The sequence below is a fragment of the Pseudophryne corroboree genome, chromosome 8 (genome assembly GCF_028390025.1).
Source record: "Pseudophryne corroboree isolate aPseCor3 chromosome 8, aPseCor3.hap2, whole genome shotgun sequence".
Classification (NCBI taxonomy): Eukaryota; Metazoa; Chordata; class Amphibia; order Anura; family Myobatrachidae; genus Pseudophryne; species Pseudophryne corroboree.
In genome coordinates, this window is record NC_086451.1 from 277676262 (window position 1) to 277702938 (window position 26677).

The window sequence follows — 26677 nt, forward strand, 5'->3', positions numbered from 1 at the left end:
TTGCAATTTATTTATAAGTACTTTTACTACAACCTTTACCCTTGTGCATTTATGTGGTCACAAAACTCCTTTGTAATGATAATGTGGCTCCTCCTAGTAAGAACCTAAAAGGAGAAACATCAGCTTGCATGTCTTGGCATATATTGGTCAATAGGTTAAGGCAGTCGGAGAATACATATAACTATTCTATGTACATGGCTGTTTTCAGAAATTTGTAGGAAATCTGGAAAGAAAAGTAGAAGGCTGCAGTCTTTAATTGACCTTTCTGTTTATGGCAGCATAAGTAGGAGCAGGTTATGCATTGTGTGCCTGAATCAGTATGGGGGAAAAAATGTGCACTGAGGCTGAAGTACTATTGGTGGTCATTCCGAGTTGATCGCTCGCTAGCAGTTTTTAGCAGCCATGCAAACGCTATGCCGCCGCCCACTGGGAGTGTATTTTAGCTTAGCAGAAGTGCAAACGAAAGGATCGCAGAGCGGCTACAAAATATTTTTGAGCAGTTTCAGAGTAGCTTCAAACCTACTCAGCGCTTGCGATCCCTTCAGACCATTCAGTTCCTTATTTGACGTCACAAACACATCCTGCGTTCGCTCAGCCACGCCTACGTTTTTCCTGGCAGGCCCTCGTTTTTCCTCACACTCCCTGAAAACGGCCAGTTGACACCCAGAAACGCTCTCTTCCTGTCAATCACTCTGTGGCTACCTGTGCGACTGAAAAGCATCGCTAGACCCTGTGTAAAACTACATCATTCGTTGTAATAGTACGCCATGCGTGCGCATTGCGCTGCATACGCATGCGCAGAAGTGCCGTTTTTTGCCTCATCGCTGCACAGTGTACAAATGTAGATAGCAAACAACTCGGAATGACCACCATTGTACGGAGTGTGCTGCAATAACTAAAGGGGTGTCCTACCCCTAAAATGAGCTACAATAAAGATGGGTAGTATTGCGCTCACTCCTGGGTGTGTGTGTGTGTGTGTGTGTGTGTGTGTGTGTGTGTGTGTGTATCCAGTAGGTTATTGCAAATTGTTGTCATCATTATATTTGCAATCACCTACAGGTTAAACACACACACCCAGGGGTAAACTCTATGCTGCCCATCTTTATTGTGTGTCTAATTCAGATTAGTACCTAAGACCCAGTGGTTTACATACCAATCCGAAGCTTGCAGGTCAGTGCATGCACAAGACTCATTCTTAGCCGCTGCATAATTGACATGCTGCTGCGTGTGGGAGGCAGCTGGGACAATTCTGTAGGGGGGCCGAGCTCAGGGTCTGCGTTGTCAGACTCAGACTTCCTGCATCCCGCATTGTGGTTCCGATGGTCAGTCTGAGTAAGCTGGATTGCCAAGTGCTGCGACCATCATCACTGATGGTCGTGATAGTCTCAATGGTGATCCAATGCTGTGTCTTCAGAAGCAGCACTTGGATTGCAGATGTATTTCATGCAGACGCGTCCTACAGCATTTGAATGTTACTGTAGTTGTATGGTATTGCACTGCTGCTTCCATGTGGTTAAGCAATACTGATCAGAACGGAATCTGGCTCTGTGTTCATTATGGGAAGGAGGCCAGTTTAGGCTGGTACACCATGATGCCTAGAAACGGGTAGGTATAGTTTTGTACATGACTCACATGGATAATTTTGGGTTTCCCATGGCAGTTCTGCTTTGTGAACTTCTACTACTGGGATTAGTACAAATCAGATCCAGTTACCATTTTATTATATTTGCTGTCCACCCCCCCCTTACCCCCCAAAAAAAAAAATATGCTGTGGAAATATATATATTGCATACATCTCATATACCATAGTTGTCTCCAAAATAGTTGAACCTCAAATAACTATAGTGTATGAAAATGAATTAGCATCCTGCGCTGTGAGGGCAGTTATATTAGAGCTTGTGCTGTTTCAAACCTACATTATCACTTTATCACTAATATATAGAGTAGTACAGTAGTTGTCAACATTTGTCATACAATTTTAAGGGAGACTTTGCTGAAGGGCAGATCTGTAAGTAGGGGTATGTGAGTGGTGCCACTGCACAGAGCACAAGGCTCTGGGGGGTGTCACTTTGCTGCCTTAAGGTCCTTGCATCTGGCTAGCAGGGTGCCTGTAATGGTGCCATGCAGTCAGTATTACTGCTGCAGGGCTGCCCGGAGTATCCCTTGGATACTCCAGACATGTACACTGCAGCCTGTACACAGGGCCGGTTCGAGCCCTTGTGATGCCCCAGGCAAAAATGGGGGTGTGGCTTCATAAAGGGGTGTGTTCAATGTGCCCCCAGTAGTATTGCCCCTGTTTGTGCCCCCAGTAGTATTGCCCCATTTGTGCCCCCAGTAGTATTGCCCCCGTTTGTACCCCCAGTAGTATTGCCCCCATTTGTGCTGCTTTAAAAAAAAATACTTACCATCCCTGCTCCTGATTCCCGACCGCTGCTGGCCTCCGTCTCTGGCCGCTGACGTCACTCCTCTGATCTATGGGAGAGACGTCATGATGTCTCTCCCATAGAACCGCATAGACACTAGAGGTCAATCATGACCCCTAGTGTCTAAGTGCCGCTCCCACAATGCAGTGCGGTGCACAATGACTTTATCACGCACCGCACAGCAGTACCGGCACCGGGGGAGGGGGGCGCCACCACCAGTAGCGGATCTTGCCACAGCGGCGGTGCCCTCTGGATGGTGGCGGCACCCTCCGGAAGACGGTGCCCCGGGCAATAGTACTGTGTGCCTGTAGCAAGATCCGCTACTGCCTGTACAATAAGAATATGGTCAGCACTTGAGTTTTACAAAAGAACTGTAGGTGAAAATGTATATTTTCTACAACTTTTAAGGATAAAGAACAGGCCCCTTAATCTGTATGTAGTATAACCAAAAGCATTACTAAATTTGATATGCCAAAAAAGAAAGTTATTAAAAGTAATGTCATAAATCCACAAAAAAAAAAAAAAAACTTTCTCTATTATATATAAAGCATGTAACAACAAAATACTAATTGTTCATCACATACAGTAAGTCTAGTGTCATCTCTAAGCTTCCTTATTTATACAGAATTTAAAATTAACTAGTCTTTAAAAATACTGTACATATGATATATTCTTCTGATATAAAAAAAATATTCTTTGTATTTTAGCTTATTGGTTTTTTTCTTTTTTCCAAAATGCTTTTTAACAGTTTTGAATATGTCAGTTAAGTAAACTGGGTTTGTAACACTGTAGCTTATTTTTTAAGTCTGTCCGATCTGTCCTTCGTGATCCTACATGAAAAGATCTGAATAGGAATTTAAATTTTGAGCAGTAAACCCAAGGAGAAATTATACGTTGTGGTTGAAAGACAGCTTTAATCTACATCTGCTTTATCAGACCTATGCTTTTCGTACAACGATAACTCAATTGCAGTGTAAGTAATTTTATTTTTGTTTTAAGTTGACTTCATTCCATCTCTTGGAAAATCATACAGATGCATCAGCGAAGGTGACCTGACGCCCCGTGTAATCCCTCAGGTTCCATTAGATGAAAAGACAAGTCATAAATTAACCTCTGAGATTAAAGTCAAAGAATGAATTCAAAGATGTGGATTTATCAAATCTCATCTTCTGCATGCCTTGCTCCTATGAAGTATTAAAAATTAATCAAATAATCTTATTGAACTGAGTTTTTTTCTAGTTATCTTTAACTCAATTTTTTCAAAGCTTTTGCAACACATCTTTGATTGACAGCCTACCTTTCTTCAGCTATCAGACTTTTCCATCCATCCAAGGGCCTTTGGAATTTTTAGGCAAGCATTCATCTTCAGCCCAAGGATTTCAGAGTGAACAAACGCAATTACATTCCTTTAAAAATGCATAAAATAAAATGTGATATCCTCTGACCTTGAGGGAGAAAAAGAGCGGATACTGAATCATCTCAGGCAAGAAATCCACACTTGTTCTTGTCAAAACTTGATGCTTTAAAATTCATGTCAGACTATTAAAAATGTCTCCAAATAGTTATGCTGGAACAAATGCGAGAAGCACTTAGAACATTGATATAATTTGTATGAAGCTTCTGGTTATTGTGGGTCATGGATCTGAAAACATATTTTCATCACCAACAGGGGTTTATCATCACAGAATGTCTCTGTTCACTGCTTTGAGACAGACAAATGCAAAAAACTGTACACATCAGACAAGCAGTGGTGCGTGCAATCAATGCTACACATTGCTGGTCAGTGTAGTATTTCTTTCAGGGTCAAGCATGAAAAATTGTCTTTATAAATCAATGCGAATGTACAAGTCCTCAGAATATGTGTAGTGCAAAAGGTATGCATTTAAATACAGAATAGCAGAAAAAGTCATGCTGCAGGGTGCACAAATAAAACATTGATCTGGTTTCCTTTAAAAAAAGAAAAAACAAATCTTGAATGCAATGGACCTCATTTACACTTGACACTCACTACAAAATACCTTTACTTTGGCCCAATGTACTCTGAAGAGGTGTATTGTGAAACTCTACATTTCAAAAAGTTCAGTCTCCTGTCATTTTAGAACCATTTGTCTAATTAACCCCTTCACTGCAGTTCCTTTTTTTTTGCCATTTTGGACTGGTACCATTCTAAAAACAAAATCTATAATTATTTATGCAATACCTACAATTAATGTATTCTTTTTATTTACTTTTTAAATAAAGACTTTACATTTCCTATATATAATATAGCATTAAATTGTTGATTTCTCCTCAAATGACAATCTGTTTAAGATAGGCAAAAAAGTTCTTATTAAAAGTGCAAAAAAAAAATACCCTTTTTACACCGATATTTTGACTCCGGTTATTGCTGGGTCTACTCAGGTCACAGCTTGATGTAAAGGGTTCCTACAAAAATAATCCAGGCAGAATGACCATGGAATCTGACCATGGAAGCTACAAAGGTTGGATCCAGGTAACGATGCAGTGTAGACAGCTCGACCCGGGTTATCCGACCCAGGTTATGCTTAAAAGCTGCTGATTGGCTGTGTATGCAGAGGTCCACCTCAAGGGATGGTCTGTGAGTGACATGCAGGGCAGACCAAAGTTTGGTTTAAATGGGGCTGACCTGGGAATAACCCAGGTCCAATGTGCAGTGTAAACAGGGTCTGACCCTGGTCTGACCGAGGTTGAAACTGTGTCCAGATACCTAGGTTGAACCAGCGTTTTTGGTGTAAAAGTGGTATAACACAAAGCATTTTTTTTGCACCTACCACTTACAGTATTTTGCTATTAATCACCGGTAATTCACTACTAAGAGGACATATTTGAAAAAGGAATTCCTCGGACGTGGGAAATCAAACATGTTAAGTGCCCTCTGCTCTCTTCTAGATCTACAGTTTGAATCTCCCATATCTATAATGCTGTGGACCAGCATTATGGATTTTCTTTTATATATTTTGGAATATTGGCATTCCATAATGAGATATATTGGGGATGGGACACAATCAGTGTCGGACTGGGGTATGAAGGGCCCACTGGGGAATGCAGTTGTAGGGGCCCATGTTTAGGGGTGTGGTCAGTCTCCAGAGGGGGTGTGACCAGCCATTACATTGTATTGCCTAACCATTAGTAAGTGCATGGGCTGGGCCCCTTGACAAATATATAAACACTTCTAGTGCGTGCATGATAATGTACCAGATAAATATTGGCAATGCACTGTAGAGAATACATTATAGTCCTGTGCAGTATAAGGTAACATATGTATAATGTATAATTCATGTGCACAGTCTGGAACCTGATCACTAGAGGAGAAGGAGGGGCCCCAGGCAGTGGCGCCCATTGGTGGTTTCCCCTGTACCCCTGTGGGCAAGTCCGACCCTGAACACAATTCTAAACACAGAATGCATTTAGGTTTCATATACACCTTATAAACATAGCCTGAAGTTAATTTATGCAATATTTTTAATAATTGTGTGCATTAAACCAAGTTTGTGTACACTGAATCATCAAAAACCAAAGGTGACACTATCTCAGTCATGCTCAAAATATTCTGGATTTTAGAATGTTCTTGATTCTTAAATTTTGGATATGGGTAACAAAGAACACTATAGGGTCAAATACTGTAATTTGAATTATGGGACTCTTTCAAATAAACATGCCCTTGATTTTATCAGAGATATACCCCCATATCTGGACATATCTGGACTTCATAATGCTATTTAGAGCAGTGGTATTCTATGGGAATCAGAAATGATCACCAGAAAATAACTTCTCAGTGGTCACATAAATTTAAACTGTATACTCCTCTTTAAAAAAGTGTGCCCCTGAGTCTGTGGATGTCAGGATGGGATATATAGGGGTATATTCAATTGCTGTCGGAAACTGACGTCTTGTCGGAAAGACGTCAGTTTCCGACTGTTTCAGGTCAGAAGGGGTTCTGACCTATTCAATGCCGGTGACTAGTCAGAAAATACGCGGATCGTCCATGTGTGTTTTTGGAAATGCTGCTAAATCCGACTTAAAAAAAGTCAGGTTGGCATGTCGGGAACGGCTAAGTCCTGTCGGATTTGGCAGTGGCATTGAATACTCACATATCAGATCCATTCCGTTGGAAAGGATCTGACATGAATTGAATATACCCCTTAGAGTACTTTAAATGCTATCTCCCCTATTTCCTTTTTTTTTTTTTAAAGTACTGCTTTTTATAGCATTCAAGGCTGAGTATTTGGATACATTACACCTTTTGATCATCACTGTTATGTTTCCATATTCAAGGATAAACTCTTATCCTTATATCAGGACTATATCCTGTTTTTTTATATAAGTGTGTCGGCTTACAGTATATGTCTATTATATTTTGTATATTACAGATGGAGCCAAGCTCATCTTGGTTTCTCTGCTGCGCCTAGGTGCACCATGGTTAATTAGCATAAGCCTTTCATCTATTGTTCTCAGCTGCAATACAATACAGAGAGAACAATACAGCAGGGGATTAAGTCATTACAGCAGGGGCTTAAGTCTGACTGCCCTGGCTCAGTTAATCCTATTAAAGGCAAAAATGAAGAGGGCTCCATCTGTAATTTGCATTTTTAATGTATATGATTAAAAATAATTTTTTATCTATATACTTTTGGAGTGCCTCTGTAAGAGTACTTTGCCCTTCTACTGGCTACTTTGATCATTGACTTGACTTTACTTGGGTAAATTAAAAGATTGACAGTGTATAAATAGTTAATAGGTCAACACCAGATGTTCATGAATCAATAGGTCAACAGGGTCAAAACGTCAAAAGTTAAATGAATGATATGGATTTAGGTCGGCAAAGGTCAAAATGCTGACATGGTCAAAATGTCAACAGGCAAATTGTCAATACAAAAAGGTTGAAACCTCCTGCTGCCTAACCCTAACCCTCTGCCAAGTGCCTAACCCTAACCGTCCCCTCAGGCAGCCAAACCTAAACACTCCCTCAAGTGGCTCACCGTAACTCTATCTCTATCTCTAAACTTTACCCAAAAAATCATGAAGATCAATGTGTCAACCTGCTTTTGTGTCAATCATTTGCATGTCAACCTTTTGACTCATATTGACCTCACTCCATGTCGACCATTTACCTGTTGACCTTTAACCCTGTTAACCTTTTCACCCTGTCTACCTATTGACTGCTGACCATATGATGTTGACTTATTGACTATCTATTTACTGTATATCTTCCAGCTGGATACCCTTTACTCTTGGGCACACCCCCACCTAGATATTCAGTTAGGAGTTACCATTTTAAACTACACTATATTTATCATCCAGTTTATTTGTCATTAGGTTGCATATATGTTTCATATCTCATAAAGTATTTCAATATTTGTGACCTGTGCTCAGAGTCTAAACTCCATTTGTTGAAAAATCCATTAACAAACTCTTTTATTTGTAACCCATTTGCTGTGGAGGATGTATGGTACTAATCTTTCACATACACATTAAGAACCATAATCATCTTTCTAAATGATAAGCACTATAATAAAATAGAAATCTAAATCACTTGTCAAACTCTTGTACATACAATGGTGTGGACTCAAGCCAGCAAGCAATTGGCATTGAAAACTTACAGTATGTCGTATGCATGACTTTCCTTTTGTGAAAAAAAAAACAAGAAGGACTGGAAAAGTCCAGCTCTCTTCCACCTTGCATCAAATAATATAAGGGTCCAATTATTTAAAATGGCATGTTTTCTGCTTTAAAAAAATGGTAGGTCTTGGTGGACTACTATATTATTCATACACAATGTAAGCATTTTAGCAGATGGTAAAAAAAAACCTGTATTTTAAATCTCAATTGTAGATTTTTGGGGTGAAATCCTCTGATAATAACTGAACTTTGGAATTTTAAAAGTTGGATTAATGCCAAAGCAAAAACCACAAAGCATTTTTGAAAAAAAAAAATAGCTTTAAAGGAACACCCTCACCCTTCACTCTTCACACAGTCCTCCCTCAGCATGTAACACTTCCGCTCCTTCACAAAGCCAAAGTCTTGCTTCAAAAACCTTTGTGTTTTGATGAAAATTGGATGCACTTGTGCAAATATTGATACATGGCTAGGTCAAAGCTGATTTAGCGCTGTGTTTTGGACATTATTTTGATTTGTTAGTAGTGTATAGTAAAAGAGAGTAGACAATAAGGAAACAGCAGGACTGCAGTGAAATACATTTGGGACAGAAAGGACAATCAAATAGAAATACAATTTTTTCAATTGTTTGATTGCATACTACTTGCACAACAGAATACCTGCATTGCATTAGAGTATAAAACAGCTGAACCATTGTTGTTAGCTACCTTTTTATCCTGCTTTAATTTCCTAATAGTTTAAATATATTCATATGATATTGCAACACTATGAGCTGCTAATTTATCTGCCCTATGCTCAGATATATAAAGTCTGATGTAGTCAGTATGTACTCTACAAGTCCACTATGCGGTACAAAAGATCCAGAAAAACATGACATGGAGTCCACTTAGGTTTTTGACTCAAGTATATATTGCTTACTAATCATGTCTTGTATGGTTGTATGGTTACACGTTTTCGATTCCTTATCCTTCCTCAGACACCCTGAGGAAGGATAAGCAATCCAAAATGCATTGGTGCTGACAGGAACTCTCAGGACTGCATCTCTATAACTGGGTGAGGATTTATGACTAACTGGTGTGGGGTCCTTGACTAAAGATACCTATTAATGAAGACAACACCTAATATATTGGTGAGTGTATTTCTGATAGAAAGCTGAATGCATGATGATTACATATTGGTGAAGGGTGTAAAAGCACCAAAGAAACCTTTTGGTGCATGCATGTCACTGTATTGAGGTGAGCTCTGTGGCTGATCACTGGATATAAAAAGTGGTGCCAACTATCATTGATGAGGTTTCTTTGTTGTTGTTTTTTACCCTGCTAGAGATTTTAGAAGATATATCCTGAGAAATTCCATACAAGGAAAAGAGGAACATTCTGTGTACAATGCTTGTGGACCATCCACACTAAAATATTAAACATTGATATTGCATCCATCTCTGTATCAGGCACAGATTAATAGAGACTGAAACACTGATATGTCTGAAGGAGGAGAGGGTGTATCACAGGATCAAAGGCTGCCGGCAGGTCCAGAAGGATGAGCAGAGAGAACTGACCACTAGATTTTGCAGGAAGAAGATCATTAAAATGACCTTAGTTAGGGCCACTTACTGTACGTGGAGTACAGGGAGCTGAAAACTGAGTAAAGTGGGTAAAGTAGAGAGTGGGCCAACTGTACTGCAGGCATTTGTTTTTCACTCAAGTGCTCTATAGTCTGTGCATTGACGGATATGGATTGTGCAACAGTATGTCCCCTACTTTCATGATTAATCTGAGACATGGAATAATGCTCCACCAAATAAAATTTCAGGATGGAAAACTATTTCTTTTGCACTTTTCACTAAGGGGTATATTCAATTGAAGTCGAAAGCTGCCGTCTGCCGAAAAAGATGTCAGTTTTCGATTTTTTAAGATTGAATCGTGATTCGACCTATTCAATATAACCCCAAATTTTTCAACAAGTCAATTAATTCGACTTGTCGACAAGCATGTGTATCAGCGGAATAGCTGCCGATCCACATGCATGTGTCAAAAACGGGGCCAAAACCGACAGGTTTTGGCCCCCTTTTCGACCATCTCACTTTGACTTAAAAAAAAGTCGAGTGAGATGGGGACAGCAGCACCGGAGACGGGGAGTGCTGAGGCGGGGACGGGGAGAGCCAAGGCAGGGACGGGGTGAGCAGCACTGGAGGATTTCACAGCCACCGCTCACAGCAGCATCCACCCGGCTCCAGCAAGCGAGACCTCGCTTACTGGAGCCAGGTGGACACTGCTGTGAGCGGAGGCTGTGAGAGAGGGGGAGACAGGGAGCGGCGGCGGCTGTGACAGGGGGGACAGGGAGTAACGGCTGTGACAGAGGGGACGGAGCAGCGGCTGTGACAGGGGGGATGGAGCAGCGGCTGTGACAGGGGGACGGAGCGGCGGCTGTGACAGGGGGGATGGAGCGACAGCTGTGAGAGAGAAGGGACTGGTGGGGAGATGGGGAGAGCAGCGGCTCTATAGCTGCTGCTGTAGCACTGCTCTCCCCTGTCTGCCTGCGGCTCTCCCTCATCTCCCCTCCCGCATCTCAATTCGACTTTTTTTAAAGTTGAATTGAGATTTCCATTGAATAGCCCAGGTTGGACCCATTCCGACAAATGAATGTCGGAATGGATCCGACTTCAACTGAATATACCCCTAAATGTATTTTCATGTGAATCTGAAATCCCACAAAAGTAGTTTTTACCACTAGTTTTAAGTCTCTCAAAACTGTAATGTGATCAAGCAACAAGATATTACCTTTATCAGGAAAACAAATATACAGAATGTTAACTACCCACCCCAACAAAAACATACAAGTGAAATGATTTCTTCTATTTGCTAATAATTTTATATATAATTACCAACAATTTTGGGAATACTTACACAGGTAACAATTGCATGGACTTTAATAAAAAACAACAACACTTTTTCACAAAGTCATCAATGATAGATTATGATTTACAGGGAGGAATGTAAATCTGATAAATTGATCATGGTCAGAAAAGAGATTTCTCAAATTTTTTTTTTTTTTCCATTCAATCTGTCCTCACACAGAGCATTAAAGATGTTTTTTATGTCCTGGGAAACCAACATTTTGAAAAAGATACTTTAAAATGTCTTAATTATATTAATGATTATCTTTCAATTAAGATTGCTGCTGTGCTACACATGCAGGATAATAATAATTGTATGATATCATATTGTGAAAATAAAATAATTACATGTGTGGTGAATTTACAAACTCAAAAATGATAAATGAATAGAAGCGCTTTCAGTCATTTACCCTGATAAATATTTTAGTTTTCTGTTGTGTTGACTGTTTTAGAAAGTATCAGAAAAAATGAAGTTAATAGATAAAAACTGGCCTAGTTTATGAACTAAAGGCATAAAACATAGAACAATGACTGGGAGAATGTCTATTTTTTCTTGAAAAAACAAAAAACAGTACAGAATGCAATACATGAAGCAACTCAGTCAGCAGGAAGTCAGAGGATTAATCTACTGAAAAATAGAAAGCAAGTTGTTGACCTGTTAAGGTTTCACAGGACATTTAAAGGTAGCCAAAGTGTTGGAATATAGAAATGAAATCCAGCTGTTCTTAATAAAATGAGACATTGCTGCAAAACAAGGCAGTGCATACAGGAGTCATGCTCTTCCCTAACCTTTACGTTCATATTAGCAATATTTTGAACTACTTTACCACTGATGTCTACATAGAACATAAAATACAGGTATTATAGTTGTGCAATAGATTAGCATCATTACAATATATTAGCAATTGCATCTATTTGAAAAAAATATTAGAAGTTGCTAATTAAAAATATCTTAATGCACAGATCTTGTACCTAATGTGATTACATGCTATATTGTTTATATCACTGTATTGTGTTTCATTTTAATGCTAAATGCCAGAAATCTATGAATGTGCATTCTTGCAATCAGCAGGTGCAAACATTACCAATCACCTCTACCTGTTAATATTTATTTGGGATCAGGAGTATTACTAGATCATGGTGGGCCCCATAACAACATTTTGAAGGGGTCCTCAATGATTCTAGCATTACCCCTCACTCTACAGTGGTTGTTCATGTTATACCCCGTAGTAGCTACCAGTACATTTTATGCCCCATAATAGTGTCCTAGTTAATTTTAATGTAATTTTCAATAATAGTGTCCTATTTCAATGTAGGCTTCATATGTATGCTTTAGTTAATTTGTTGCCCTATAGTAGCGTCTAGTTCACATATTCCGCATTTGCCACAGTTCACATAATGCATCGTTGTAGTGCCCCGATTAACATTATGTCACACAGTTCCTCTGTTCATATTGGGCCTAATTCAGAGTTGATCGCAGCAGCAAATTTGTTGGCAGTTGGGCAAAACCATGTGCACTGCAGCGGGGGCAGATATAACATGTGCAGAGTTATATGCTGATGAGAGTAGGTTGCATGGCAGGCAGAACAAGGAGGCAGACCCCATAACCCTATGGTCCATATAGCAACAGCAGTCCCAGCAATCACTATAGCACTGCTTGAGTGGGGACTACTTAGAAAACATCTACATACTCATCAACTTCTCTATAATTGGTTTCTATTTAAGGATTATGGCTTAAAAAGAACCTTGTTATACAGTATGTGCTAGCTCCAGAATGAAGCATCTTAATGGGCAGCCTTATTTTTGTGGCATATTAAAAAATTAAATATGTCTCCATATGCAACAAATAGTAAAGGTCTTTCTCTGGTAATAATCCACTTTTCCTGAAACTATCTCGCTTGCTCAAATTGTGCTTGTTGTTCCTCCATTTGAAGTCACTTCAAAGCCATTCATACTGTAGCTCTCAATAAAACTACATAGTGCAGCCATTGTAGGACTAAGGACAGACTTAATCCATCAGTGCTGAGAGGAGTGGTAAGAGATGGCTCTCAGTTTTGGTTAGCAATAGTCCCCTCTATTTTTTAATGAAAATTCATAGAGTTTTTAAGTGCAAATGTGTATCTACATCACAGTCATTACAATGGTTATTTGCCATGTGTATTAATAGACAGCTTAAGTTTTTAAATGTAGATATTATTTAAAAAAAAACTCAACATGACCATGCATTATTTCCCAATGACAGATCACCTCCCTGCATAACAATATACTTAAACTACTTCCAACTGGCTCCAAAACTAACATCACAAAGCCACAGCTGTATCAATCTACAACTGTAAACAACAGCATCACTCACAGAGAGGGTTGCACAGTATAGCAGCACATCACTGACAGCCAGTGTTGCCAAGATAGGGGGGGGGGGTGACTCTTAGAGGGGCCAGGCTAGGTCACAGGTCCCACTGCCCCCCCCCCTTCCCCATTGTAGACAGTGGCACTTGGGGCAGGGAGAGAGAGAGTACTGCCTGACTGCTGCAGAAGCAGCCTCTCTCCCAAGGACAGAATACACGCTGCTGTGTGCCGCAATGGGGAGAGAGGCAGCTTCAGAAGCAGTCAGTCCTCTCTCTACCTGCCCCAAGTGCCCTGCGTGATGTGTGGTGGGGTGAGTTGTAACACAAGACATCACCCCCGCCCTCAGCCTCCTTCATCCATCGGACCTCACACCAGCAAAGCATATATTTTTAATATTTCCTAAGGAGGGAGGCTAGCCACACCTCCCTGCATTGGCTACACCCCCTCCCAGTACCTGAGCCATGCTGACAGCCACACATCACTGTCTGAATGACAGCAGCATAGCACTGCATCACAGACTACAAATCATCACTGCCTAATGGACAGCAGTGCATTGCTACCTCACTAACAGTAGCCCATCCCTGCCTGACTGACAGCAGCTCATCCCTGCCTGACTGACAGCAGCCCATCCCTGCCTGACTGACAGCAGCACATCCCTGCTTGACTGACAGTAGCCCTTCCCGGACTGACAGCGGCACATCCCTGCCTGACTGACAGTAGCCCATCCCTGCCTGACTGACAGCAGCACATCCCTGCCTGACTGACAGCAGCCCATCCCTGCCTGACTGACAGCAGCACATCACTGCCTCATGAACAGCAGCACATCACTGAATCATGGACAGCAACACATCACTGCCTCACTGCCAGCAGCACATCACTGTCTCATGGACAGCAACACATCACTGCCTCATGGACAGCAACACAGCCCTGCCTCATAGACAGCTACACATCACTGCCTCATGGACAGCAGCACATCACTGCCTCATCACTGCCTCATGAACAGCATCACATCACTGCCTCATGGACAGCAGCACATCACTGCATCATCGCTGCCTCATGAACAGCATCACATCACTGCCTCATGGACAGCAGCACATCACTGCATCATGGACAGCAGCACATCACTGCCTCATGAACAGCATCACATCACTGCCTCATGGACAGCAGCACATCACTGCATCATGGACAGCAGCACATCACTGCCTCATGGACAGCAACACATCACTGCCTCATGGACAGCAGCACATCACTGCCTCATGGACAGCAGCACATCAGTTTTCTATTCTTTCATTCACTTGAACTGTTATCCATTTAATAATTATTCATTAAAGTAATTAAAATTAAACATAAATGCATATATAAAGCCCTAAAACAATTCTGTTAAAGGATGAAAAAAATAAAATAAAAAAAAGTTCTGCACACTGAATATAATTACAATCCAGTTAAACAAAGAAATATTAAAAATTAGCTACACTACAACTCGTAGAAAGGATGACTATATCAAAGGAAGGCAAATCATAAACAATAATAGATATATGAATCAATATCTACATGAACATGATCTTCTACTCTGGGAAACATTGAAATAGCCAAAGCAATGTATATTGTGCAACAGAGCATCTGAATGAAAGTATAAGCCACAGGAGCAGAGCTCTGGGAGGAACTAATCAAAGCTGAATATACTGTATACTAAAATGAGATGGAAAGACCAAAATCGCTACTGGGCAAAGTAATGAGAAATGCACTGAAGTCTGAAGAACAACAACAGCATGAAAAAAACATGCATGCACCTGTACACAGTACTCCATATTGATTGCAGGACCACAAGATATATAAATGAAAAGAAAAATTACAGATGAAAAGACCATAAAAAGTTCACCTTTCAAACCTAAATTATACACTAGCAGTTCAAATAAGATCAATAACGTAATAACACAATCTAATGAAAGCAAATTCTTGTCAACAAAGGTAGAATCAAGATGAACCCTAAAACTTTAGATGCATTCAAAAACATTTTTTTAGAAGACAATCAAATATTTGAAATTATAAATTAAGGACAATTGATCTATGTGAAGAAAAATGTTTCAGTTTAATTAGAATTTCTTATAACAGTAAGACTTTTATTAATCAGATTACTGTAGTTTATAAATCAGTTCAAGTAGATTGAGCTAGCCTGTTGTATTTAAAATATAGGTTCTTAAAGTTAGTTTATACTGGGACTGCTGTTGCCGCTATGGTGAGTGATCTGAAACTTATACAGATGTGTCCACATACAGATGGAGCCCTGCTCATCTATCCCTTTACAAGGATTTAATGAGCCAGTGCTGTCGGAACTTAATCCCCTGCTATAATTACTTAATCCCCTGCTGTATCATTCTCTCTGTATTGTATTGCACCTGAGAACAATAGATGAAAGCTTTATGCTAATAAACCTTGGTGCACCTAGGCACACCAGAGAAAGCTAGATGAGCGAGGCTCCATCTGTACACCTACCTTCAAATCCCGCCAAATAGCCCCATTGGCAACTTTGACACCACACATCTTGTCAGAGATTTTTTTTTTAATATGCATCTTATTCGTATCACTAACGCAACATAAGCACAATTCGGGGCACCCTGAATACTGACACTGGCATTTCAGGTAGCTTCTCTGTGTTACTCATCTGCAGGGTCAGATTAAGGGCCTCATGGGCCTGGAGCTGAAAATGTTCAAGGGCCTAGTGTGAGATGTGGAGGAGATGGGATCAGTGTGTGTGGGAAGGGCCAGAGCCACATGGGTGTTTGTGTATGCCTCCTACACTATCAGCCCCACTGTTTCCCTAAGTACATAACAATACAAGAATTGCATAAGTTACTGAGAAAACTAGGAAAAATATTTTAATACTTATGATTTATGGCTGACTGTGTGGCCAGGTGGGTGCCTGGTCATCATCATGCTGCCATTATGATGGGACTAATTTTATGAGGAGGCCTGGAGCTGTAGCACCATCCACCCCATTGTTAATCTACCCCTGCTCATCCGTTAATATTGGTAAAAAGGGCAATAGACAGAAGTCCAATATGAGTCACCCACACCATGCCTCATGGAACCCTTCACTACAGTATGCTTAATAAGCAACTATGTATAAATTCCATTGCAACAAAAAGACTATAAGATGGTAAATTCAGATAAAAGTCCAAAAGCCGAAAAATTACTTCCCATGTTGAAGCATCTGATTAGCATTAGGCGCCTTTTGCCATATGGAGTAAAGAGGATTGGTGTATGGGAAAACATCTGTAGTGTTAAAAGTGCAACTTGACAGGCAACATCATGAATATTGTGAATGTAAGAGGAGTCCTCATTCAATAGGCCTTTTAACTGTTAATCCGCATTGATTATGTTAATGAAAACATTGCCTGGGACCCAAATTAATGAAGAAAAAAGGAAATTGAGAAAATAAAATTGTATATTTGTGTGTGACTCTTAAAATGCACCACTGTGTGTGCTGTCAAATAAAAATAAAAAACAGCTGTTTTATCACATGCTCAGCAAACATTTCATTGCTTAATTGCATCTACAGACTTCCCAATGTAACTGCGGGTATACAAGAGTGCCATCCTTAATCACAAGCCAGATTGTTTCAAATACAGTACATGAAAAGATAAAACCTGGAGCAACACAGAGCAGTCTAACTTGCAATAAATTGGTTCTTTATTTTCACATGCTATGTAAACAATTGATTGCAGCACCACCAAACAGATAAGCATGCTATTGACTATAGTACCAATATAATTACAAAAACTAACACCCTACCTCGGTGTAGATATCCTAATTTACATTATAACCTTTGTGACACTGGCGTATTTATTTTGAGTGCAGTGTTTGCGGTGTAAGCAGGCCACATGGGTCCAGGGAAGACTACACTGCACACCCTGCAGCAGCAGTGCTGCTGAAATGGCGCAGCAGCCATTTTCCTGGTGTTTTGCGCATGTGCAGTAGGAAAATCACTAGGAAAATGGCAGATGCACCATTTTCCTGGACACCTGCATATGCACACTAGACTTTGGGACAGCGCTCAGAGTCAAGAGCACTGCCAGCTAGAGAGGAGGGGACCCAGAAGGAGACTGCACATGGGCATCCTCCTCTCTAGAGATGCCCTGCTTCATGAGACATTGTCATGGCAGATAATTCATAACTATTGGCCTTCATTTTAATCTAAAATCTAGGGGCATATTTAATAACAAGTGATATTCTTATAATCATTCGTTAATAATCTTAAATGGTGCTCCAACCAATCAGCTCCTCACATTTTTTAAACACATGGCAGGAGATTTTTGGTTGGAGCACCATTTAAGATAATTGAGTGATAATATCACTTTTTATTAAATATGCCCATTAGCATGAGGTATACACTCTCTTAGTGGAATCTCACCTAAAAAACATTATTATAATTATTATTATTATTATTAATAATAACAATGACAACTACTACTACTATTACTACTACTACTACTAATAATAATAATAATAATAATAATAATATATGATTAAATAACATCAACATATTTTGTTGTACTTTTTAAATTTGGAACAAAACAGAAATAACAAGATACAAGGGGGTATATTTACTAAAATTCGTATTTTTCCGAATGAGGTTAAAGTTCAAACACGAATGACATCGAAAGTGTAAATTTGCAACTTTTTTAATTTATTACGACTAATTTACTAAGCTGTCGTATTCTGCATTTTCGTATTTACCGATGTCGATGTCATTCGTATTTTTTGGCAGTGTTTTACGGGAGTGAATTGTAAAACACTGCCGACTTTAACACAATGAATCTCGGCCGGATCTGTGAGATCCGTGCTGGGCTTCATTGGGCACCTTTCGTAAAAAATAAAACATTGTTAAAAAAAAAAAAATGCGTGGGGTCCCCCTCCTAAGCAAAACCAGCCTCGGGCTCTTTGAGCCAGTCCTGGTTGAAATAATATGGGAAAAAAGTGACAGGGGTTCCCCCATATTTAATCAACCAGCACCGGGCTCTGCGCCTGGTCCTGGTTCCAAAAATACAGGGGACAAATAGCGTAGGGGTCCCCCGTATTTCTGAAACCAGCACCGGGCTCCACTAGCCAGATACATAATGCCACAGCCGGGGGACACTTTTATATTGGTCCCTGCGGCCCTGGCATTACATACCCAACTAGTCACCCCTGGCCGGGGTACCCTGGAGGAGTGGGGACCCCTTCAATCAAGGGGTCCCCCCCCTCCAGCCACCCAAGGGCCAGGGGTGAAGCCCGAGGCTGTCCCCCCCATCCAAGGGTGGCGGATGGGGGGCTGATAGCCTTTTTGTCAAAATGTGAATATTGTTTTTAGTAGCAGTACTACAAGTCCCAGCAAGCCTCCCCCGCAAGCTGGTACTTGGAGAACCACAAGTACCAGCATGCGGAGGAAAACCGGGCCCGCTGGTACCTGTAGTACTACTACTAAAAAAAATACCCCAATAAAAACAGGAGACACACACCTTGAAAGTAAAAGTTTATTACATACATCCACACCTCCAAACATACATACTTACCTATGTTGTTCACACGAGGGTCGGTCCTCTTCTCCATGTAGAATCCATGGGGTACCTGTTGGAAAAATTTTACTCACATAATCCAGTGTAGATCGGTCCTCTTCTGTTCTATTTGTAATCCACGTAATTTGCAAAATAAAAAAACGGACACCCGTCCACGCACTGAAAGGGGCCCCACGTTTTCACATGGGACCCCTTTCCCCGACTGCCAGGAACCCCCCCTGACTTCTGTCTAAAATGGTTCCTTCAGCCAATCAAGGAGCGCCACGTCGTGGCACCCTCCTGATTGGCTGTGTGCTCCTGTAGTGTCTGTCAGGCAGCACACGGCAGTGATACAATGTAGCGCCTATGCATAGGCGCTTGCGGGGGAGGCTTGCTGGGACTTGTAGTACTGCTACTAAAAACAATATTCACATTTTGACAAAAAGGCTATCAGCCCCCCATCCGCCACCCTTGGATGGGGGGGACAGCCTCGGGCTTCACCCCTGGCTCTTGGGTGGCTGGAGGGGGGGACCCCTTGATTGAAGGTGTCCCCACTCCTCCAGGGTACCCTGGCCAGGGGTGACTAGTTGAAAATGTAATGCCAGGGCCGCAGGGACCAATATAAAAGTGTCCCCCGGCTGTGGCATTATGTATCTGGCTAGTGGAGCCCGGTGCTGGTTTCAGAAATACGGGGGACCCCTACGCTTTTTGTCCCCCGTATTTTTGGAACCAGGACCAGGCGCAGAGCCCGGTGCTGGTTGATTAAATATGGGGGAACCCCTGTCACTTTTTTCCCCATATTTTTTCAACCAGGACCGGCTCAAAGAGCCCGAGGCTGGTTTTGCTTAGGAGGGGGGACCCCACGCATTTTTTTTCCACAAATTTAACACTTTCCCACCCCTTCCCACTGATAAACATGCACAGATCTCATGGATCCGTGCATGCCTATCAGAACACGGTAAAAAAAACAGTTCTGTTTTATTTTAGCACTTTTTTACGATTTGTATTTTTTCACGGCAGTGTTTGGCTATTGCCGGCAGTGTTTGTGAATTACACTTTTTAGTAAATTACCGAGTTCTACCAAATTACAGGCGTATTTGACCGATGGTGTATTCATTCGTAATTTTTTTCTTGGAGTTCCAAAAAAATACGAATCCCCTCATCACTGCTGTGATTTGAGTTTAGTAAATTCCCGAGATGACACTTTGAAGAAAATACACCATCTCGGTCAAAATCGGGACCTTAGTAAATATACCCCAGGATATTAACAGACAGACAGAGAGAAGCTGTTAAGAGGTGCCTGCTTACAATGTATAGGTTGAAAATATGCTTCTTAAAATATTTAGTCATATATATTTTTTTAATGAATACACAATCTGAGATTCTTAAGTATGTTAGTTGCTAAATCCAGCAGCAGCAATGGAACTGATTAAACTTATTGCCACATGCATAAGACTTCTATATTTAATTAGGTAAAAATCACGGTGGTGTTTATTGGTCACACATTTAAGACTGCTATTCGATACTTGTTTTTAGTAGAATGTACAAATCATATGATATACAAGTGGTGGTTCATTAAATAAAGTAAAAAGCCCTCTTATTGCATACATTTATTCCACTTGTACATAGAAGTATAATCAATAGTTTGGCCTCGGCACAAATTATTTTTCCACATAGTCCTCATACTTGTTCAATTGTATTTATAGACTATTAGTTGCTGATTAACTCTGGAGACCACACAAGAGATTGAGCGCAGCACTATTCAGTTATAGTGTTCCAATGGTACATCAAGGCATCTATCCCGGCATAAAAGAAATCAGTGTCAAGCACATGAAGCCATGACAGGGTGGCTTGTTGAACTTCACAATCAGTTGCGATTTGTCTTCTCCCCAAGTGCTTCTTCAATGGTCCAAAAACATGGAAATCACTTGATGCCAGGTCGGGCATGTAGGGAGGATGGTCTGTTTCCTTCTAATTGTAACACCATAACAACTCATGTGAACAATTGGCTGAGTGTGGACTGGCGTTATCTCACAGCAATTCCACAACTGTTCACAGCAACCCAGGTCATTTTCGACTAATTGCCCTCTGCATCTGGCACAAGGTGTCATAATAGCAGTCAGCATTAACAGTATCTTCCTTTGTGAGGAAATAAACAAGGGATTTGGTATGAAATCCTGACAGTCAGAATCCTGGCCTCGAGCGCAGCGTGTCCTCTTGAGGGCTTGCTGCGCTCGCCAAACTTTGATTGCCACACTATTATATTTCTCCTCATGTGGTGGTGTGGACAACTACCCGAGTGTGAATACTGGGGGGCGGTAGGGATTTCCCTGCTGTTGGGATTCCGGTGACAGTATTTCAACCACCGGGATCCTGTCATTTGGGAAATTAACTGCGTCCCTCAACAAGAAGCATGCCCTTGTGGTCCCAAAACATTCTCGCCATGACGTTCTTTACTGATGGAGTTGTTTTGAAATACTTTGAAGTTGGTGACGATAAGTGTTTCTATATCATGGATTCTTGATTAGTCTCCAGTTTTACACAATGCACCCACGTGTCATCACCTGTAACAATATGCTGAAGTAACAGCACTCCCTCCTCATGGTACTGCATCAAGTTCACGAGAGACAATCCCATCCTATTGGTTTTGTGAATGTCTGTGCGTTGCTTTGGAACCCAGCGTGAACACTTTTCCTGTCCACAGGTGCTCCTGAATATTGTTGTGCACTGTACCCACTGAGATGTTCAGCTGTCAGCAATATCACTAACTCAAATACATCTGTCCTCCTGAATCAGACCTTCAGTGCAGCACAAATCATCACCTGTAGTGGAATTGCTTGGGCAGACAGACTGCTGGTCAACTTGAACTTTTGTCCTGCCATTATCAAAGGCACTGCACCAAACCCAAACCTGTTTCCGTGACATGACATTATCACTGTACACCTCAATAAGTTGGCAATTCATTTCAGCTGCTCATGTGCCCTTTAGACACAGTAATCTGATCTCACTATGCACCTCAATGTTTGACCATGTTTCCGCCATCCCTGTCATCTATAATTGATGTTGGGACAGTATGGCTGATATGAGGTGCAGTCTATTGGCCGTGAGGGGAAGCAGTGATCCAGTGTTCTGGACTGGTGGAAAATTAGAATGAAATAGAGAACATTACGCGCATGAGAGGTCTTGTTTCCTTACTTATTGAATCATCTTTGTACAGTACATAAGAACTACTTCAACTGCAAATGTAGCCATGTTCATTTTGCTGTGATGTGTCATGCTGCATGCGGGATGTTGCATGGCATGCTGGGCTGCAACTATTCGCAGCCGGCGATTGCTCCATTAATTCCTAATGGAATTAATGGAGCAATCACTGACTGCAAATAGTCACAGCCCAGTGCACCATGCAGCATGCCGCATCACGGCAAGATGAACATGGCTACATCTGTAATAAAGTTATTTGTAAATTGTCCCATTCTCTCTAAGTGAAATGAACATTTTTTGTAATCTGTATGATTAAATTATATTGTTCAGGACCAAAGATTCCTTTTTGTTTAATTGATCACTATGTTGTTTGAGGTAATTGTGCTACAAATTGATTTTTAGTGCTAAAGCAGTCCATTCATAATCACTAAATGTAAAGGAAATTAGTTATTTTCACTTACATTTGTAAAATCCAGGTTTTGGAGATATTTAGTATGGGATATCCCGCCCCCTGAAAATCCCTACAGTCGGCATGCTGACCAACAGGGACTATTCCCACTTGTAGGTGTCCAAGACACCCATAGAGTGGGAACAGAACCTGGGGTGAGCATAGCTTGTCACGGTGCCCACAAGGGGCTTTGTTGCACTCCCCCCGCCCTGGCATTCTGAGGCCCCAACCCATTTAGTACAGCAGCAATGCAGGATAGAAATCTAATCTCTACTGCTTAACCTTCATTGGCTGCCAACCTTTTACTGCAGTATGGGTACTTTTTTTTCATCAGAATCTATAAACTGAATGTTTTTGGAGTCTATCTTCAGATAGACTTGTTCCCAGAGCCTCATTCTTTCCTATGGAGAGGAGGTATGGGTTGCAAAGAGTGATTGATTGGATTCTTCCACCACCTATGCCCTACATTTAGGTCATGAATGCTCACTAATATTGCTGGTCCCTGTCTCTGCAAATTGGTATCCTCTTCAGCAATTCAGTGGGAGTTGGATACCAAGTAGCCTATGGACATTTGATTGTGTGTGCTCTCATATCGGTAAGTGATGATTTGAGAAAAGCTGGTGCTGTGTGGGTAGCTTGGATGAGTGTAATTGTGAAGCTTGAACAAATGTAATTGTGAGTCCCAGTAGGAAGTTATTAGTCCGCTTGGTGACTTTTCTAATCTCATGGTCCAGCTCAGACAGGGAAAGAGTCCAATTTGCCACCACAACCATGACCAACATTACCTAGACCCCTAGAAAGGGTTTTGTCCTTCATACAGGTACATGCTCACTCCGCTCTCAGTGCCCTTTGAGTGACACAGTTTTCCAGGGGGTTTCAATGTTTATGGAATTTAGTAAGTGTGATTATTTCATTTTAACGAAGATCTCTGAATTCTATTATTATGTGGAATTTATATCTGGTTTACGGTTATCAGTCAGGGTGCTGGGGGAAACAAATGCCTTTTTTTCTTGCTTAGAAATACCCTTCCCTTTCGAGCACCTGAATGATATCACTAAGCTAATTGAGCATCTACCAATATATATGTTTGTTGTGAGAGGCAGAGAGGTTCCTGCATTAGGAGGAGGTGCAGGCCCTGACATGCCACATGGAGCATTATGGGGTTGATCCAAGGTAGGTAGCTCTTAGCTTAGACATATTGTAGTAAGGAGCCATTATCATGTGGCTCCTTGCTAGTTAATCTTAGACCCAAATTGGGGTAATGGAGGTGTGAGGTGAGGTGCCTCTGGACTGGCTGAGCTGGATGGCCTTAGTGTGGCATACCTTTACATTCTACTAACACTTTTCACTTTTTAATTTTTAACACAATTTCTCTATTTTAATGGCATTTCATTTTTGTACCACTTTCTCTAGCTTCAGCTTCCTAAATACTAATTTATTAACACTATAGTTTTTTCACTGGTATGCTACGCTGGGCTTTCTGGCTTATGCTGCTGTTTTGGGGTGCCACACCCTGCACCTAGATATAGCGCTAGGGACCCCAAATATACAGAGACACCTTGATGCGGCTTTGGGGCTTATTCTCACATTTGCGCAAATATGTTTAACGAAGATCTCTGAATTCTATTATTATGTGGAATTTATATCTGGTTTACGGTTATCAGTCAGGGTGCTGGGGGAAACAAATGCCTTTTTTTCTTGCTTAGAAATACCCCTCCCTTTCGAGCACCTGAATGATATCACTAAGCTAATTGAGCATCTACCAATATATATGTTTGTTGTGAGAGGCAGAGAGGTTCCTGCATTAGGAGGAGGTGCAGGCCCTGACATGCCACATGGAGCATTATGGGGTTGCTCCAAGGTAGGTAGCTCTTAGCTTAGACATATTGTAGTAAGGAGCAATTATCATGTGGCTCCTTGCTAGTTAATCTTAGACCCAAATTGGGGTAATGGAGGTGTGAGGTGTGGTGCCTCTGGACTGGCTGAGCTGGATGGCCTTAGTGTGGCAAACCTTTACATTCTACTAACACTTTTCACTTATTAATTTTTTAACACAATTTCTCTATTTTAATGGCATTTCATTTTTGTACCACTTTCTCTAGCTTCGGCTTCCTAAATACTAATTTATTAACACTATAGTTTTTTCACTGGTATGCTACGCTGGGCTTTCTGGCTTATGCTGGTGTTTTGGGGTGCCACACCATGCACCTAGATATAGCGCTAGGGACCCCAAATATACAGAGACGCCTTGATGTGGCTTTGGGGCTTATTCACACATTTGCGCAAATATGTGTAACGAAGATCTCTGAATTCTATTATTATGTGGAATTTATATCTGGTTTACGGTTATCAGTCAGGGTGCTGGGGGAAACAAATGCCTTTTTTTCTTGCTTAGAAATACCCCTCCCTTTCGAGCACCTGAATGATATCACTAAGCTAATTGAGCATCTACCAATATATATGTTTGTTGTGAGAGGCAGAGAGGTTCCTGCATTAGGAGGAGGTGCAGGCCCTGACATGCCACATGGAGCATTATGGGGTTGATCCAAGGTAGGTAGCTCTTAGCTTAGACATATTGTAGTAAGGAGCCATTATCATGTGGCTCCTTGCTAGTTAAACTTAGACCCAAATTGGGGTAATGGAGGTGTGAGGGTGGTGCCTCTGGACTGGCTGAGCTGGATGGCCTTAGTGTGGCATACCTTTACATTCTACTAACACTTTTCACTTATTCATTTTTTAACACAATTTCTCTATTTTAATGGCATTTCATTTTTGTACCACTTTCTCTAGCTTCGGCTTCCTAAATACTAATTTATTAACACTATAATTTTTTCACTGGTATTCTACGCTGGGCTTTCTGGCTTATGCTGGTGTTTTGGGGTGCCACACCCTGCACCTAGATATAGCGCTAGGGACCCCAAATATACAGAGACGCCTTGATGCGGCTTTGTGGCTTATTCACACATTTGCGAAATGTGTGTAACGAAGATCTCTGAATTCTATTATTATGTGGAATTTATATCTGGTTTACGGTTATCAGTCAGGGTGCTGGGGGAAACAAATGCCTTTTTTTCTTGCTTAGAAATACTCCTCCCTTTCGAGCACCTGAATGATATCACTAAGCTAATTGAGCATCTACCAATATATATGTTTGTTGTGAGAGGCAGAGAGGTTCCTGCATTAGGAGGAGGTGCAGGCCCTGACATGCCACATGGAGCATTATGGGGTTGCTCCAAGGTAGGTAGCTCTTAGCTTAGACATATTGTAGTAAGGAGCAATTATCATGTGGCTCCTTGCTAGTTAATCTTAGACCCAAATTGGGGTAATGGAGGTGTGAGGTGTGGTGCCTCTGGACTGGCTGAGTTGGATGGCCTTAGTGTGGCATACCTTTAAATTCTACTAACTCTTTTCACTTATTAATTTTTTAACACAATTTCTCTTTTTTAATGGCATTTCATTTTTGTACCACTTTCTCTAGCTTCGGCTTCCTAAATACTAATTTATTAACACTATAGTTTTTTCACTGGTATGCTACGCTGGGCTTTCTGGCTTATGCTGGTGTTTTGGGGTGCCACACCCTGCACCTAGATATAGCGCTAGGGACCCCAAATATACAGAGACGCCTTGATGCGGCTTTGGGGCTTATTCACACATTTGCGCAAATATGTGTAACGAAGATCTCTGAATTCTATTATTATGTGGAATTTATATCTGGTTTACGGTTATCATTCAGGGTGCTGGATGAAACAAATGCCTTTTTTCTTGCTTAGAAATACCCCTCACTTTCGAGCACCTGAATGATATTACTAAGCTAATTGAGCATCTACCAATATATATATTTGTTGTGTGAGGCAGAGAGGTTCCTGCATTAGGAGGAGGCGCAGGCCCTGACATGCCACATGGAGCATTATGGGGTTGCTCCAAGGTAGGTAGCTCTTAGTTTAGACATATTGTAGTAAGGAGCCATTATCATGTGGCTACTTGCTAGTTAATCTTAGACCCAAATTGGGGTAATGGAGGTGTGAGGTGTGGTGCCTCTGGACTGGCTGAGCTGGATGGCCTTAGTGTGGCATACCTTTACATTCTAATAACACTTTTCACTTATTAATTTTTTAACACAATTTCTCTATTTTAATGGCATTTCATTTTTGTACCACTTTCTCTAGCTTCAGCTTCCTAAATACTAATTTATTAACAC

The 26677-nt window shown here is 41.1% G+C and overlaps 1 protein-coding gene across 4 annotated transcripts in view; it reads right to left on the bottom strand.

Annotated features, from left to right (window-relative positions):
• TENM1 (teneurin transmembrane protein 1) overlaps window positions 1–26677 on the bottom strand; it is a 1080468-nt gene that overhangs the window by 653791 nt on the left and 400000 nt on the right. The window lies entirely within an intron of this gene.